The sequence below is a fragment of the Tenrec ecaudatus genome, chromosome 5, assembly GCF_050624435.1.
Source record: "Tenrec ecaudatus isolate mTenEca1 chromosome 5, mTenEca1.hap1, whole genome shotgun sequence".
Classification (NCBI taxonomy): domain Eukaryota; kingdom Metazoa; phylum Chordata; class Mammalia; order Afrosoricida; family Tenrecidae; genus Tenrec; species Tenrec ecaudatus.
In genome coordinates, this window is record NC_134534.1 from 53,021,807 (window position 1) to 53,038,923 (window position 17,117).

Consider the following 17,117-nt stretch of genomic DNA (forward strand, 5'->3'; position numbering starts at 1 on the left):
AAAGGAGAAAGTCTTAGAGTAAGACTTTGTTGACTTGGAGGGGCAATTGTAAAACTGACGTACTGTGACAAATCTGAGACCTCATGGCTTCCAACCATCAATCTTAGGCCACCTTTAGGGGTGGACCCTGCCCCACCCCAAAGTAGCACAAGATTGCATTTCTCTGGAATTGCCTCTATTTTTTTTTAGCACATATTCTTTTCCAAAACTAAAGAAAGAACTCTAAAAGAAATGAAGAGTGAGTATTGACTAGAGATATAATGAAACTTAAAGGAACATTCACAGCAAGTCAACTGTCTCAATTACAATGAAGCAAGATTGCCAAAAATGTGATCACCAAAGATGCTTGTATAAGTTTGTGCAAAATGTGAAGGATGCTTCCATATGCTTAAAGCAATGCATACCACAACCAAAATAACAAGATTACTTTTATTACAGTTGCAACTCATAAAAATCCTGCCTTCGCTTTTATTCTAATACCCTCCGTTTCTACTCCTTTCGTAATAGGAGTAGTGAACTGGAAAAGTGTATAGGTTGTATCTTCTTATAAACAATGATGACAAAATAAACAAGATTTAGATGTGAACTATGTACTAGATTGATAGTATATAATTTTTTTCTATTCTGCATACATCCTATTGCTTTCTTCAATGCTCTTGTTTTATAAAATATATAAAATATGTCACAGCAAAGATAACTTAATAGCTAAGTGATAATCTTGAGTTTCTTAAACTGTCCTGCGTTACTTTTACATAACACCTCAAATTCATCTAAGCAGATACATATCCTCCACCCCGGCCTCAAGTCTCTCTTGTACATCTTGCCTTATTTCCGTTCATGAATCTAAAAATCTCCCCACTTCTTCCTAAGAATTTACGAGTGTTTGAGGCCCTGGCCCATGAGAACTGTGTGCTTTAGAGCTTATGATGCTCTGAGATGCATTTTCCTCGTTCCAGTCCCTTGATGGGGATGTCTTCCCTGCTTAGGTCGTTGAGTGGAATTATTTCTTCTCTCTCTTTTTAAAATTTAAGCAAGGCTTTGTTTGTAGGAATAGAATTGGCATATATATCACACATGGATTTTTCCACGGAGGACATGTCCTATTCTGCAAAGCAATAAAAGATAACAAAAGAGGGCATAGCAACCATATTGACAGGACAACATGATGAGTCTATGACCTTAAAAACTCCAGAACATGTTTCTGTTACAATGTTTAATATGAAGTTTTTACCAAAAAATTAACCAGTTATGTTTTATTTTAAAAATAGTACCTGTTCATACTCACTGCCATTTGCATTGAATCCTATGTAGGGTTTCCCAGGCTGCTCATCTGTAAGGCAGCACACAGCCTCATTTTCTCCACAGAGCAGCTGGGGGTTTTGAGCCACCAACCATTGGGTTAGCAGTTCCAGCCCTCACTCCCAGAAGGCCACCCCAGGCTCTTTTATATGTAATCATAGTAGACAGCAGGCAGTACAGATATACAGATGGAAATCAAGTCAAAGCTAATCACCTCTTTAATTTCTGTGCCCTTACCATCATATTCCTCCAAGACAACAGAGGTTTCCAGATTGATGTCTATGTTCCCACCGTCTTGTCAATGAGTACATAAACATCTGCCTGTAAAAGAAAAAAAGAAAGGTTTACTATAAAAATCAATTCTATTTTGCTGTTGCTTTGCGTAGCCCTGGTCAGGTAGTGGTCACACTGGGTTGTGGTCCACAGGGTCAGCGATTCAAAATCACCAGCTGTTTTGCTTAAGAAAGACCAGTCTTAAGGGTTCCAGGCTTAGAAACTGACCCTGGCAGTTGGCCCGGTGCTCGCAGGTTGCTGTGAGTTGGCATCGGCTCAATGGCGGTGAGCTTGGGTTTGGAGAGAGTTGTTCTGCGAATCACTTTCTACGCCGGACAAATTCTTCAAACAAAGCAGCCTAGGATTATTGTCTTATTCCTTCCTGTCTAGGGCATTTTGAAACGCCCACTCAATTGGCATCTGTGTGCCTATATTTCAAATTACTCTTTCCTTTCTTTTTTTTAGTAACCTAGGATGAACTCTGTGTCTGTCCCCCACCCCCATGTCTGTTTTTTAATTCACGTAAGTGCTATCATGTACCTCTTACTATTCCATTGGTTTCATTTCCACCCCATCCCACCCCTCTCATGGTTTGATTTGCATTTCCCTATGAAGTGGTCACTTGCTTTCATACATTTACCGACCATTGGCGAAACTATAGGCAATGAGCCTTCAAAGCTTCCTGGGGGCAGAAGGGAAAGCCTGACTTGTTGATATTCCAAGTGAGAGAAGCAGGAGTGGCTTCTCCTCTGTTCAGCAATGTGTGAGCCTCCCCCTGCTCATAGTCACCGTCAGTCGCTGCGCCTCTCCGTCATCCCCAGAGACGGGCTGCCTGCTGGAAACTGACCAAGGCAAACTTTCTCCCAAGAAAAGTGGATGTACTTGGGGATTTAGTGTTCATCACCAGGTGTGTTGGGTTGGGTTGACTAGAGAAACCGATCCAGTGACACTCATATTTGTAAGAAAGACCTTTATATTAAGGCATAATTACAACTCAAGAAAGCATCCCAGCCTAGGCCAACTCAAGTCCACAAATCCAGTACTAGCCCAGTAAGTCCCACGCAGCACATGCAATGATGCAGAACGCAGGAAGATCACAGGCCAGTGGGTGCAGAGTCGTGCAGATCCAAGATGGGTGGACAACAGCAGGGCTCCGGCAGCTCCCAGGGTGGCCAGCAAGCAGGAGAGTGAAGGCAGAGAGGTAAAATCAAAGACAAGAGGAAGTTCTCAGGGCACATCCTATGAGAAGGCCATGCCCACAAGGAGGCATCATCAGGCTGGGACCTGACTGACAGGTTGGCTACTACTCCTACACTTTTATAGGTCTCTTCAAGTGGACATAAAATTCTGCAACTTCCGCACCAGGATGCATCCAGGCAGGCAAGAGTTCTGCAGCTCTCGCGTCCCCTGGCGAGAACACCAGGTGTGGACCTGTGCCCAGGGTAGTATAGACAAGTTGCCCACACCTGTTACACCTGTCATTCTTTAAAAAAGAACAACAGCCCTGGAGTGGACCGGGACTCGTGGGGACACCGTGGGCCTCCGTGTAGAGCTGTGCTCCATCGGGTTTGCAGTGGCCCATTTTTCAGAAGCAGAGCACCTGCCTGTCGACGGGGTGCTTCTGTGTGAATAACTCGAACCCCCTCTCCGAGCATATTAAAGATTTGCACCACCCAGAGGCTCCTATTTTTCTTAAGTCTTTCAAATTTTAAAACAATCCACCACACACACGCTCTAGGCTTTGCTATTCTGCTGACTTAATTTTGCCAACAGGACATTGACTTGACAAAGGGGGGGGGGGGAGTTGGTGCTCGCGGCAGTCATAAATGTGCACTCTGGTGGTCATCTGCTCCCAAACCTTGGGTGTGCTCCGCAATTGGGGCCACAGTTGTTCTCCCAGAACTTACAGATAAATCAGCCAGGCCAGGCTATATTGAAGTGAGAGGGGACAGATTTTAAAAGCTCATTAAAAGTAGATCAACCTATGGTATATTTATTTAGAATAAGACATGGGAGGAAATGTACTAAGTGATTTCCTGATTCTTCCAGAAGCTCATTTTAAAGTAACAGTCCTATGTGTATACGGCATGAAGACCCTACTTGACTTGGCCAGTCCACAAAGTGAGCCTTTCTGGTACTATCTAACGTTAGGGAGGCTGTCTACAACCACACAGGGATCACTTTCCAATGTGGTCAGGCAAAGCTTCAGGCTCGTTTTATCTCCCCTTTCATCATTCATTAACGTGGCGTCAAAGCTATCTGCTTCTAGATTCATGTGCTTGTAATTTTTTTCAGACTGCTCTGAAATGAGGCGCCTGTAAGTTTACTCCCCACATAACTCTGTGTTACTGGAACATCAACGTCAGCCTCTCCCGTAACGGATGTAATCTGGTCCCTCCAACAGATAATGTAACTCAGCAGGGAGAGCCCAACTGTTTCAAAACGGATGATGAGCCAGTGACTCCTCTAACTTCACAGAGCTTAGCAGCAGACCCCAGGCCTGGGTCTTCTCAGCCTCTGTCCCCTCTGACCACTGACCTCCTCGTCGCATATTGAATCCTTTAGTTGAGCTTTTCTCTTCCATCACTTGGCCACAGAGAGAGAACGAAACCATCAGAGCCAAGTAGCAGCTGTTGCTGCCACTACCAAGACCAGAACGGGACTACCCACATCCAACCCCAGCCCTCTCCTGCACCTCTCTCCACACGCCCCTGGCTGGCATGAATGTGTGGCTGATGCTCAGACTAATTCGATACTCTCAGTCTGTCACAATTTATGATCTATTAAAAATTGAAATTTGTTTATGCTCCTGTTAGGAGGTTTCAGGTTTCTGGTGCTAAAATTAGATGAAATCTTAGGTAAAGAGATGATATCTCTTTTCTGAAAATGGTATGCTAAGATTCTGGCACATTTTCCAGAAAGGAGGGTTTGTTTGGTTTTCTTCATAGCCAAGAACATATTATAGCAGCCATGCTTGATTAAAAATTCTCATCTTCCACCCCAATAAAATATACATATTAGAAAGCAAGCGCCCTGAATCTTTTTTTTAATTTTTAAAAATCATTTTATTAGGGGCTTGTACAACTCTTATCAAAATCCACACATACATCCCTTGTGTCAAGCACATTTGTAGATCTGTTGCCATCATCATTCCATGAGTATTCTTTTTTATTGGGGTCTCATACAACTCTTATCACAATCCATACATACATCAATTGTGTAAAGCACATTTGTACTTTCATTGCCCTCCCTGTATCTTTTTGCAATAACTTCCCTGGATTACTCTCCTGAATCATTCCAACAATGACCCCAGTTGAAAGTCATCTCTTTTCTCCTGTTGGATCAATGTCTTCACCAATTGTTCATCCATCACCACGACCCCCCTCTGTCATCACCAATTAGTCCTTAAACAACTGCCTTCTGCTCTCTACCTTCTTCATCATGGCCCTCTGAACCCTCTTTCCCAGAACTTATGAAAATGCTACTTTTCAGATGTGATTACATTAAGGATCATGAGATGCAAAGATTGTATTGGGTGATTCGGGTAGGCCCAATGTAACTACAGGATTCCTTGTAAGGGGAAGGTGGGAAAATAGAGGGAAAGCAGATGTGATGCTGCTGACTTTGGAGATGGAGAGAGACCCATAGGCAGCTTCCAGAGCTGGAAAAGATTGGATCAGAATAATTCAGGTCTGAAAAATCTTGCTTTATCCCTTAAAACGTATTTCAGACTTCTGACTTGCAGAACTGTTAAAGAGAATGTGTGGGTTTTTCAAGCCATTAAGTTTCAGTGACTTGTTGCAAAAACAACTAGAAGTAAACACAAAGGGTATTCAGAGAGTTTGGGTAGGGGGCAGAATGCCATTATCTTTTAATTCAACTTTCCCATGAACTTTTTTTAAAAGTCACCTTGTACACTACTGCTGTGAATCACTTACTGCTAGCCCTTAGGTTGCACTTAGAACCTGTTGATCTCTCTGGAGGAAAAGGCCTGGAGATTTGTTTCCATAAAATACTTGAAATCCCATCCCACCTGACACCTCAAAAACAGAACAAACCCATTACCTTTGAGTCAAATTTCAACCCATAATGACCCTATGGTACAGAGTAGAACTTTCCTTTGGAGTTTCCAAGGCTATAAATTTTTACAGAAGCAGTTCCTGCCTCTTTCTCCCACAGAACAGCTAGAGCATTTAACCTTCTGAAACCAAGCACCATCAGGTCTCCTTCGGTAAAGACTACAAGCCTAGACTCTCTCACAGATGGTCACTGTGCATTGGAATTGACATGATAGCACACAGCGAGAACATGTATCAATTGCAATAAAGTCTGGACCATGAATCTATGGATTTCCCACTCTGTAAAACAAGGGAGACATTGGCCAGTATAAGACATGACAAAATAATAATAATTTATAAATTATTAAGGGTTCATGAGAAAGGGAGGAGGAAAAATGAGGAGCGGATACCAAGGGCTCAAGTGGAAAGCAAATGCTTTAAGAATGATGATGGCAACAAATATACAAACGTGCTTGACACAATGCATGGATGGATGGATCGTGAAAAGAGTGGTATGATCCCCCAATAAAATGATTTTTTTAAAGAAAAAGATGATGACAACCTATGTACAGATGTGTTTGATCAAGACATACTTTGGTATGATGGTAGCTGGACAGCAATTCTAAAAACACTGGTCCCGAAAAGAATGAATTAAGTGGGATTCAAATGGAACTTCCACAGCATGAACTCCAATGCATGTAAGACATTGTGCTAAATGCTTGATACATATTAGCCCTTTCTTTATGCTTTGTTACCTTTTTAAAATCCATTTGAGATACTCAGTGTTTGTCTTCTGAAGGACTGGGTGATCATTGATTATGAACTCATCATATGACCATAATTTATGGAAGTTACAAGGTCCCCAAATTAGCTCCTTCAATAAGTAGCCAGTTGCCACCACCAGGGGTGAATCAATTGAAAGTGCCAACGAACAAACTGCTCTGTCTTGGAAGTACAGACCTTAAAACAAGAAGGGTATGACTTTGTCTTACAAACTTTGGACATGTTGTCAGGAGAGATCAGTCCCTGAATGGGGACATTAGACGTGTTGGAGTAGAAAGAGAGAGTAAACGTCTATCAAAAGATATAGCATCTGGGGTCTTAAAGGCTTGAAAGTAAACAAGCGGTCATCTAGCTTAGGAGCAACAAAGCCCACATGGAAGAAGCACACCAGCCTGTGTGATCACGAGGTGTCAAAGGGATCAGGTATCAGGCATCAAAGAACAAAAAAATCAAATCATTGTGAATGAGGGGGAGTGCGGATTGGGGACCCAAGACCCATTGGTAGGCAACTGGACATCCCCTTACAGAAGGATCTCAGGGAAGAGATGAGCCAGTTAGGTGCAGTGTAGCAACAATGAAACATACAACTTTCCTCTAGTTCTTTAGTGCTTCCTCCCTTATCCCCCCACCCCCACCCCCCTATCATGATCCCAGTTCTACCTTACAAATCCAACTAGACCAGAGGATGGATACTGGTACAGAAAGGAACTGGAAACACAGGGAATCCAGGACAGATGAGCCCTTCTGGACCAGTGGTGAGAATAGCAATACTGGGAGGGCGAAGGGAGGGTGGGGTGGAAAGGGGGAACTGATTACAGGGATCTACATACAACCTTCTCCCTGGGGATGGACAACAGAAAAGTGGGTGAAGGGAGATGTCAGACAGTGTAAAATATGACAGTATAATAAAAATGAATAAATAATCAAGGGTTCATGAGGGAGAGGGGAGTGGGAAGGGAGAGGGGAAATGAGAGCTGATACCAAGGGCTCAAGTAGAAAGCAAATATTTTGGAGAATGATGATGGCAACAAATGTACAAATGTGCTTGACACAATGGATGTCTGTATGGATTGTGATAAGAGTTGTATGAGCCCCAGTAAAATGATTTAAAAAAACAAAACAGAGAGAGGGTAAGGAAGAAAGACCCTGGACAAGGTGGAGTGCCACAGTGGCTACCACAACAGGCTCAAACATGACAACAATCATGAAGATGGTGCACAAGCACACAGTATTCCTTCGGTTGTACATAGAGTGACTGTGAGTCCGCACAAACTCGATGACACCTACCAACAAGAGCTCCCCAGCACCAGTGGCCTACACCTCAGAATTGCTATTGACACCCACCATCAGGACAGCATCACCCCTGCCTCTAAGATGAACTCTCCTTTTCTCAGGAGTGGAATGGGGCAGTGGGGGGGTGGGGTTGTGTGCATTTCCGGGAAGATCACTTACCCCTGTCCGACCGACATTATCGCCGAGAGTATGAACTCTCCAGGACTGGGTCGTTCTGTGCACAGGAAATAGTAAGAGAGTAAGGGCAAAGTCGGTGAAAATATATTTAAAGAGGAAACTACAAAACTTGCTGATGATTTCATATATGGAATTTGTGAAAGCAAATACACATTAAAAACACTCTGATTTCTTCCTCCAGAAATTGAGTAGGCGGTGGTACTGTCTGCTGAAGCACCAATGTTGAGAAGTTGAGTGGTTTTGAGAGGTGTGAGACGGGAATTACAGTTTGAATGTGTGGACTTTGTTAGTTTCTCTGTATATTCTTTATAAAGATTCAATGTTAGGTACCTAGGCCAATTTTGATATTTAATTTTCACCCTGTAGGCTGATAAGAAAAGTTCAGTAGTGACATCCAAGCACATGTATCTCTATTTTCAGGGAATACTGGTGTTCCATTGTCCTATAAAGTTTGGTTAGTGTAGTTTCCTATTTATTTATTTTTAAATCCTTGTATTGGGGGCTCAAGGAATTCTTATCACAATTCATACATACATCCATTGTGTCAAGAACATATGTACATTTGTTGCCGTCATCATTCTCAAAACATTTGCCTTCTACTCGAGCCCTTAATATTGGCCACTCATTTTCTCCCTCCCTCTCCACTCCCCCCTCCCTCATGAACCCTTCATAATTCATAAATTATTGTTATTTTGTAATATGTTACAGTCTGACGTCTTCCCCCACCTTCTTCTCTGCTGTCCCTCCCCCAGGGAAGAGGCTATACGTAGATTCTATAATCAGTTCCCCTTTTCTACCCCACATTCCCTCCACCCTCCAGGCATCACCACTCTCATCACTGGTCCTGAAGAGGTCATCTGTCCTGGATTCCCTGTGTTCCCAGTTGCTAACTGTACCAATGTATATCCTCTGGTCTATCCAGATTTGTAAAGTAGAATTGGGATCATGATAGTGGAGGGAGGAAGCATTTGAGAACTAGAGGAAAGTTATGTTTCATCGTTGCTACCCTGCACCCTGACTTGCTCATCTCCTCCCCACAACCCTTCAATAAAGGGTGTCCAATTGCGTACTGATGGGCTTTGAGTCTCCACTCTGAATTCACCCTCATTTACAATGATATGATTTTTGTTTTTTGATGCCTGATATCTGATCCCTTCAACAGCTTGTGGTCGCACAGGCTGGTGTGCTTCTTCCATGTGGCTTTGTTGGCTCTGAGCTAGATGGCCGCTTGTTTATCTTCAAGCCTTTAAGACCCCAGAGACTATATCTTTTGATAGCTGGGCACCATCAGCTTTCTTCACCCCATTTGCTATGCACATATTTTTCTTCAGCATTCTTATTGGGAAGGTGTGCATCATGGATTGCCAATTTAATAGAACAATGTATTCCTGTATTGAGTAAGTACTTTAGTGGAAGTACAGTGTCCATCTGCTGCCTTAATACTAAACATATAAATATATGCATGTAGATCTATTTACACATATTCCTATATAAATATATTTAAATATGTACATACCAGTATTTAGACCTCTATACATACCCTTTGTCACCTAGTTCTTTCCTCTATTTCCTTTTACTTTCCTCTTGTCCCACTATCATGCTTAGCCTTCATTTGGGTTTCAGTAATTTCTCTCAGTTACATTGCCCTTGCTGAATCACTACCAGCCTCTCACACTCTCCGTGCTACTGATTTTGGATCACTTGCTGCTCTTTTTACCTGGATTGGTCAACACCACCTCCTGTCCCCCGGCTCTCCCTCTCCCATTTTCCCCCAGAACCATTGGTTCCATTGTTTTTTCCTTCAAACTCTTCATCCAGCCTATCTTATCTAGATAGATTTGTAGATATAATAATATGCACCAAAATCAAGGCATATCAAGATAGGCGATGAATGAGAACACAGTGATGACAACAAAAAAGGAAAACAATGACCCATAAAAGAATAAATTAATTAAAAGAAAAAAAATTTTTTAAAGAAAGAAAAACTATAAATGGATCAAGTTCTGAATTTTGACCTCTAGGCGTGTCCTCCAGTCAGGTCTGATGGGGTGCCATGCACTGGTCCCAGAGTCCATTCTTTGTACTCCCTCAGGGACTCCCTGCTTTGCTCCCGCAGTTGCTCTGCCACATGCCTTTAGTCCTTTGCCTCAGTGTTGCAGAGTCAGTCCGGGCCAGTCCCGACACTGAGTCTCTAGTGTTGTCCCCCTTAGGGCCCTGAGCCAGCAAGGGATCGCGTGTCTGGTAGTGGGACCAGTCATATGGTCCACTCTGTGCATTGGCTGTTCAGAGCGCGGATATCGTCCTCCAGGCCTGATGGGCCAGGATGTACTCCACACTCTCTTCCTTCCCCCTTCATTTGCTTCCGTGTGGCCTGATCAGACATGCCTCTCTCTCCTAGCTACAGCTTCAGTGCTGTCCTCTAAAGTAAATTATTCTAGGGGGAAGGCAGTTGTCCACGTAGCTGGTATGGGGGCTGAGCCCTCAGGCCCCTCCACTGGCTCCCCACTCCATGTTGGCATGCTACATTCACATCCTGAAACACTGGCTTTAAGTCTGGTCCCTCTTTCCCTGTGGAGACACAAACAATACCCTCCCCTTGGGTGGGTCAGTACCCTATTCCCCTGCCACACATCTTTTTTTCCCTCTTTCCTGCCCCCCCACCATTTTTATTTGGCTACCATATGTACCCCTGGATTTGGTCTGGCCCCTGCCATACTACCTGGACCTCACCCATGGAATGTCCGTATACAGTAGCTTTTTCCCTATGACCCTTTTGCATTTACTTTCGGTTCTTTCTTTTTTTTTTAATATAAACTTACCTCAACAAAATCATGTTATACTTGTCCTTTTGTGCTTGGCTTACTTCACTTAGCATAATTTCCTCCAGTTCTTCCCATGCGGCGATATGTTTCATGCATTCATCACTGCTTTTTAGTGATACATAGTACTCCATTGTATGTATGTACCACAGTTTTTTAATCCATTCGTCTGTTGATGGAAATTTCGGTTGTTTCAAACTCCTTGCAATTGTGAACTGTGCCGCAATGAACATTGGAGCACAGATGTCTGGCCGTGTTTTGTTTCTTGCCTCTTCTCGGTATATGCCCAGTAGGGGAACTGCTGGGTCGTGTGGTAGCTCAATTTCCATCTGTTTTAGAAATCTCCAAATCCATTTCCATAGTGGCTGAACATACCTAGAGGTCCACCAGAGTGGATAACAGTTCCTATCTCACCACAGCCCCTCCAACACTTGTTGCTTTCTGATTTTTTGAATTGGGCTATCTTTGAGGGTGCTAGGTGGTGGCTCATAGTTCTTTTGATTTGCATTTCCCTATGGCTAATGATTGGGAACATTTTCTCATATGTTTATTGGCCATTCAGATTTCAGACACTGTGAAACTTCTGTTCAGGTCCTTTGCCTACCTCCTCAGTGGGCAATTAGTTTTTCTCCTATTGTAAGCTTGCAAAGCATTGTGGAATTTAGTAATAAGGCCATAGTCTGATGTGTCATTGCTAAAGATGTTTTCCCAGTCAGTGGGCTCTCTTATTACTCTCTTGATGAATTCATTCGATGTACATAGGTGTATTATCTTCAGTATATCCCACTTGTCTATTTGTGACTCCTCTTTATTTGTATCCTTCCCTATTTCTGATAGCCTATGGATTCTCTCTGCCAAGGTTCTCAGGTTTGTCCCAATTCCCTCATTAATGGCCCCAATTGTTTGGGGTTTTATCTCCAGGTCTGTGATCTACCTTGAGTTTATTCTAATGCATGGAGTAAGGTAAGGGTCTTCTTTCATTTTTCTGCAGGAAGATATCCACTTTTTCCAGCACCATTTATTGAAGATAGCATCTGCTTCCCATTTAATATTTTGGGACCCCTTATCAAAGATCAGTTACCTGTATGCTTATGTTTTTATTTCTTGGTCCTAAGCTATTTTCTATTGGTCTGAATATCTGTCGTTATACCAGTACCACACTGTTTTTACTACTGTGGCCATTTAGTACGTGCTAAAGTCAAGTAGAGCAAGCCCTCCCATTTTGTCCTTCTTCTTGAGTTCTCGGCTAATCCTGGGCTTCTTCCCCCTCCATATGAAGTTGGTAATCTGTTTTTCCAATTCTGTGAAGAAGGATGGTGGTATTTGTATCAGGATAGCATTGAACTTATAAAGTACCTTGGGCAGAACTGACATCTTTACTATATTCAGTCTGTTAATCCACGAGCATGGAATATTCTTCCATTTGTTGAGGTCACTCTTGATTTATTGAAGTAGTGTTTTATAATTTTCCTCATATAAATCTTTCATCTTTTTAGTCATGTATATCCCTAGTGTTTCAATTTGTGCTTGCCTATTGTAAAGAGTACTACCTTTTTAATGGTCTCTTCTGCGATCTTGTCTAATGTGTGGAGCAGTCCAATAGACTTCTGTTTGTTGATTTTGTATCCTGCCACTCTGCCATATTCCTCTATTGCTTCCAACACTCCACTTGTGGCGTTTAAGGGATCTTCGATATATAGAATCATATTGTCTGCAAATAATGATAATTTCGCCTCTTCCTTCCCCAGATGAATACCTTTAATATCTTTCCTTTGTCTTATGTTGTTAGCTAGGACCTCCAGTACAATATTAAATAGGAGTAGGGACAAGGGGCATCCTTGTCTGGACCCATTTTTCAGTGGAATTGTTTTCGTCTTTTCTCTGTTAACTATCACGTTGGCTATTGGTTTTTCATATATGACTTGTATAATATTGAGGAATTTTCCTTCTATTCCTATCTTCTTGAGTGTCTTAAACAGGAATGTGTGTTGGATGTTGTTGAATGCTTTTTCTGCATCTATCAATATTATCATGTGATTCATATGATTTTTCCTGCCAATGTGACAAATATTGAGAATGGTCTTTCATATGTTAAACCATCCCTGCATCCCTGGTATGAATCCCACTTGTTCATGGTGAATTATTTTTTTAATATGCTTTTGTATTCGAGGGGCCAGTATTTAGTTAAGGACTTTTGCATCAATATTCATTAGGGATATTGGTCTGTAGTTCTCAATTCTTGTGGTATTTTGCACGTTTTAGGTATCAGAGTTATACTAGGTTCAAAGAAAGAGTTTGGAAGTTTTCCATCTTTTTCTATGTTCTGGAAGAGTTTGTATAGGATTGGTACCAGTTCTTCCCTGAATATGTGGTAGAATTCTCCTGTGAAGCCATCTGGCCTGGGGGATTTTTTGTTGGTAATCCCTGCATTAACTTGTCTATTTCTTCCATTACTTTGGGTCTGTTGAGGTTCTTGACATCCATCTGGGATAGTCTAGGGAGGGATTGTGTTTCCAATTTGTCCATGTCTTCCAAATTGTTGAATTCATTAGAGTATAGACCTTCATAGTACTATGAAATTATCCTTTTGAATCCATTAGGGTCCATTGTGATGTCCCCTGTTTCATCCCTCATCCTTGCAAATGTTGTTTGTACCTTCCTTTCTTTGGTTAGGTTTGCCACAGCTCTATCAATTCTGTTAATTCTTTCAAAGAACCAACTTTTAGTGGCATTAATTTTTTCCATTGTTTTCTTGTTTTCCCTCTCCTGTATCTCAGCTCTGATTTTTATTATATCTATCCTCTTTCTATTAGTAGGGTTGTTCTGTTAACTCTGCTCTGATTGGTGTAAGTTTTGTGCCAGCATATCATCTACAAGTCTCTCTTCTTTTTTAATGTGTTCATTTATTGCTATCAGCTTTCCTCTGATAAATGTCTTTGCTGTATCCCACAGGTTTTGGTATGTCGTATTTTCACCCTCATTGGTTTCTAGAAATTTCCTGATTTCATCTCTGATCTGGGTCAAAACCCACTCCTTTTGCAATAGGAATTGTTCATCCTCCAATTGTTTGCTCTTGTTTTCTTCACCTTCCATCTGTTAATTATCAGCCGATGGCACAGCGATCAGAGAGAGATGTCTCTATAACCTCTATGTGCTTGAGTTTACGCAAGTTCGACTTGTGTCCCTGCATGTGGTCTATTTGTGAATATGTGCCATGTATGCTTGGAAAGAATGTGAATTTATTTTACCTGTGGGTAGAAAGCTCTGAAAATATTTATCAAGATAAGTCGTCCAATTGTACTATTTAGATCTGTAGCCTCCTTGTTGAGTTTGTTCCCAGTCATCTGTCTTTTTCAGACAGTGATGTATTAAAGTCACAAACTAAAATTGTTGAGCCTGTGATCTCTTTTTTCATCTTTTGGAGTGGTTGATTTACAAATTTCGCTGGTATCTTGTTAGGTGCATATATGTTTATTATGCTCACTGACTCTTGGTCCACTGTTCCCTTGAGCATTATATAATGCCCCTCCTTGTCTCTTGAGGTCAATTTGGTCAGATATTAAAATTGCTACCCCTGCTTCTTTTGTGTTGCCATTTGCTTTGTTTAGTTTTCTCCAGCCTTTAATTCTCAACCTGTTTTTATCTGCAAGGTTGAGATGAGTCTCCCGGAGGCAGCAGATCGATGAGTTATGTTTTCTGAGCCTGTCTGAAAGCCTCTGCCCTTTAATGCCTGAGTGCAGGTAATTGATATTCAGTGTTATTACATCCATCTGTGGATTCTGTGATGTCATCTTGTACCTTTTGCGTTGGATATTTTCCGATCTACCTATCTTATCTGCTGGTGTTGTGTGGGGTTCATGTTTGCCTTCTTTCTACTACTGCACTGATGCTATCCTGGGGGCTGTTTACTATTTGTTGTTCTATATAATGGTCTCTTATTTGCCCTCGGTGAGTGTTGATCTGCCTATACTGGATCGGCAATGATTTCTTTGTAAGGCTGGGCTTCCTTTTATGTATTCTTTGAGGTTGGCCTTGTCTAGGAAGACTCTTATCTCTCCATCTATCTTAATAGATGATTTGGCTCGGTAAAATATTCTTGAGTTGGTGTTGTTTTCCTTCAATTTTTGGAATATGTTACTCCATTTCCTCCTCTTCTTCATCATTTCCACTGATAAGTCTGAACACACTCTTATTTTGGTACCTTCATACATGACTGTTTGCTTTTCCCTAGCTGCTTTTATGATTTTCTCCTTTTCTTCGTAGTTGGACAATTTGACAATTATGTGTCTTGGTGACTTCTTCTTGTGATTTAGTCTGGCTGATATTCTTTCAGTCCTGTGAACAGTTGCCTGGTTTTCATTTATGAAGCTGTGGAAGTTTTCCGCTAAGAATTCCCTCACTATTTTGCTGTTGACTTCTTTGTTGTATCATTCTGGTAGTCCAATTATTCTAATATTGTTTCTTTTCATAGCATCAGACATGGCTCTCAAGTTTTCTTCAGCTTCCTTGATTGTCTTATTTGACTGCTTTCCCGTTTGCTTAGGTCTGCTTGGTTATCCTCTAGGTCACTAGTGCGATTCTCTTCCTCCTCAAGTCTGTTGTCAAGGTCTGTCAATTTGTCACTGGATTTTGTTATTTTATCCCTTAATTCTTGTATTTCCCTTTGATGCATTGCCTTTATCTCCTCTATCATTTCATTTTTTTTCTGAAGTGCTTCCCTCATATCCTTTATGACTCCAAACAGCATTCTGAAAATTTCTTCTTGTGGCAGGTCAACATCTGCTTCTTCTATGTCCATTGTTAGGTTCATGGTGCCTTCTGGCATTTTCTGTCTCTCCTGCTTTTTCGTTGAAGCTGTTAGAACTGGTTGCTGTTGCTGTGCTGTTTTAGAGGTGCCTGGAGCCATCTTCCTGAGTTGAAGAGCATGTGACTCTCTCTTGGAGGATTCAAATGAGTGCTTCTATGAACTATCTTCTGGTAGCTAACACAATATCTTCCTGTGGTTTCACTCTTATCCTAGCCATCCAGTATTTCATTATTTGGAATGTAAGTTGGATATTCCTCTTATGTGATGCTGCTCAGGTTGTTGTGGGCCCACGAGGGTTTCACTTTCCTGGCCAATCCTTAAGTAGGCTTCACGGTTCTTGGAGCACCTCAGATGCCTATGCTGTTTTCCTCTGCAACTGGAGTGCTGAGGAGGGTGTGTGAGTATACCCTCCTTGGTGTACAGCTTTGTAGCTGGTAGGGGAATTACCACAGACCGAGAGAGCACCTTGGGAATTGGGAGGATGTTCCCGCAGTAGCGTGGAACCCCACCAGTGGTGGTCAGGCATTTCCCCCAGTCACTTGTAAGACCTTGGTGTTTAGGCTGTAGATGACCCCACTGTTTTCAGGGGAGATCCCCTGCTGCTTGGTGTATGGAAGAGGACCAGCGTGATTTCCTCAACTGATTTCAAAGCCAATAAATGTGGGTGGGAGCTCCCCCAGTTTCCTTAGGTGGAGGGGAGTGGCCTGGAGGCTGTTAGTGGCTTGTGACAGGAAAAAGAGTGAAAGGAGAGGAAAAAGAGAGAAAGAAGAAAACAAAGACTGGAGCACCAATGCCAAGCAAACTAATACCCACTCATGCACACACAACTAAAATGCACAGAATCAACAAAAATGAAACCAGTAAATAAATAAAAATTTAAAATAAAATAAATTTAAAACAACAAAAAAGGAGAACCAACTCTACTTAGGCGGTGGCAGGAAATTGAGAAGAGTTAGGAGAACTGGAGAAAAGAAGGAAAATTGAAAGAAGGACACAAAGAAAAAAAGAAATAGAAGATAAAAAAGAAAATGAAGGAGAGAGAATTAAGAAAATAGATCAAGAAAAAACTGACCCCGTGCTGTGCTGTGTGTAGCACTGACTCATGCTATGTGCAGCACTGTCTTAAGGCAGGCCACCCACTGGGTGAGCAGAATAGCCCTAGGCAGAGGGTAGGGGTCTGGGAAATCGCAGTGGCATGTGAACGGAAAGAGAGGAAGAAGAGAGAATCATACAAGCAGAGAAAGAAGGGAAGAGAACAAATAAAGAAAGAGGAAAGAAGGAAAAAGAGAAGAAAGAGAAAGAAGAGGAAAACTCAACTGTGTTCACTAGGATTGGCTGTGATGATAAAGAGAAAAGAGAGAGAAGGAGGAAATAAATAATAAAAAAAATAACTGATCCCTGATTGCTTGAATGTGGGGCCAGAGGGGTTTAGACCCTGCCCCACAATGGCAGGTTGTTGTGCCCTTTTAATGCAGGAACCCAGTGGTGCAGGGCAGAATTTCCCTAGTTGACGAGATCACCTTAGAGGTCCAATAGAGGTTTCCTAAGCAGCACAGCATTGTGTAGATGTTGTCCCAGCTGCCATGTGTGATCTACAGCACTCTCACG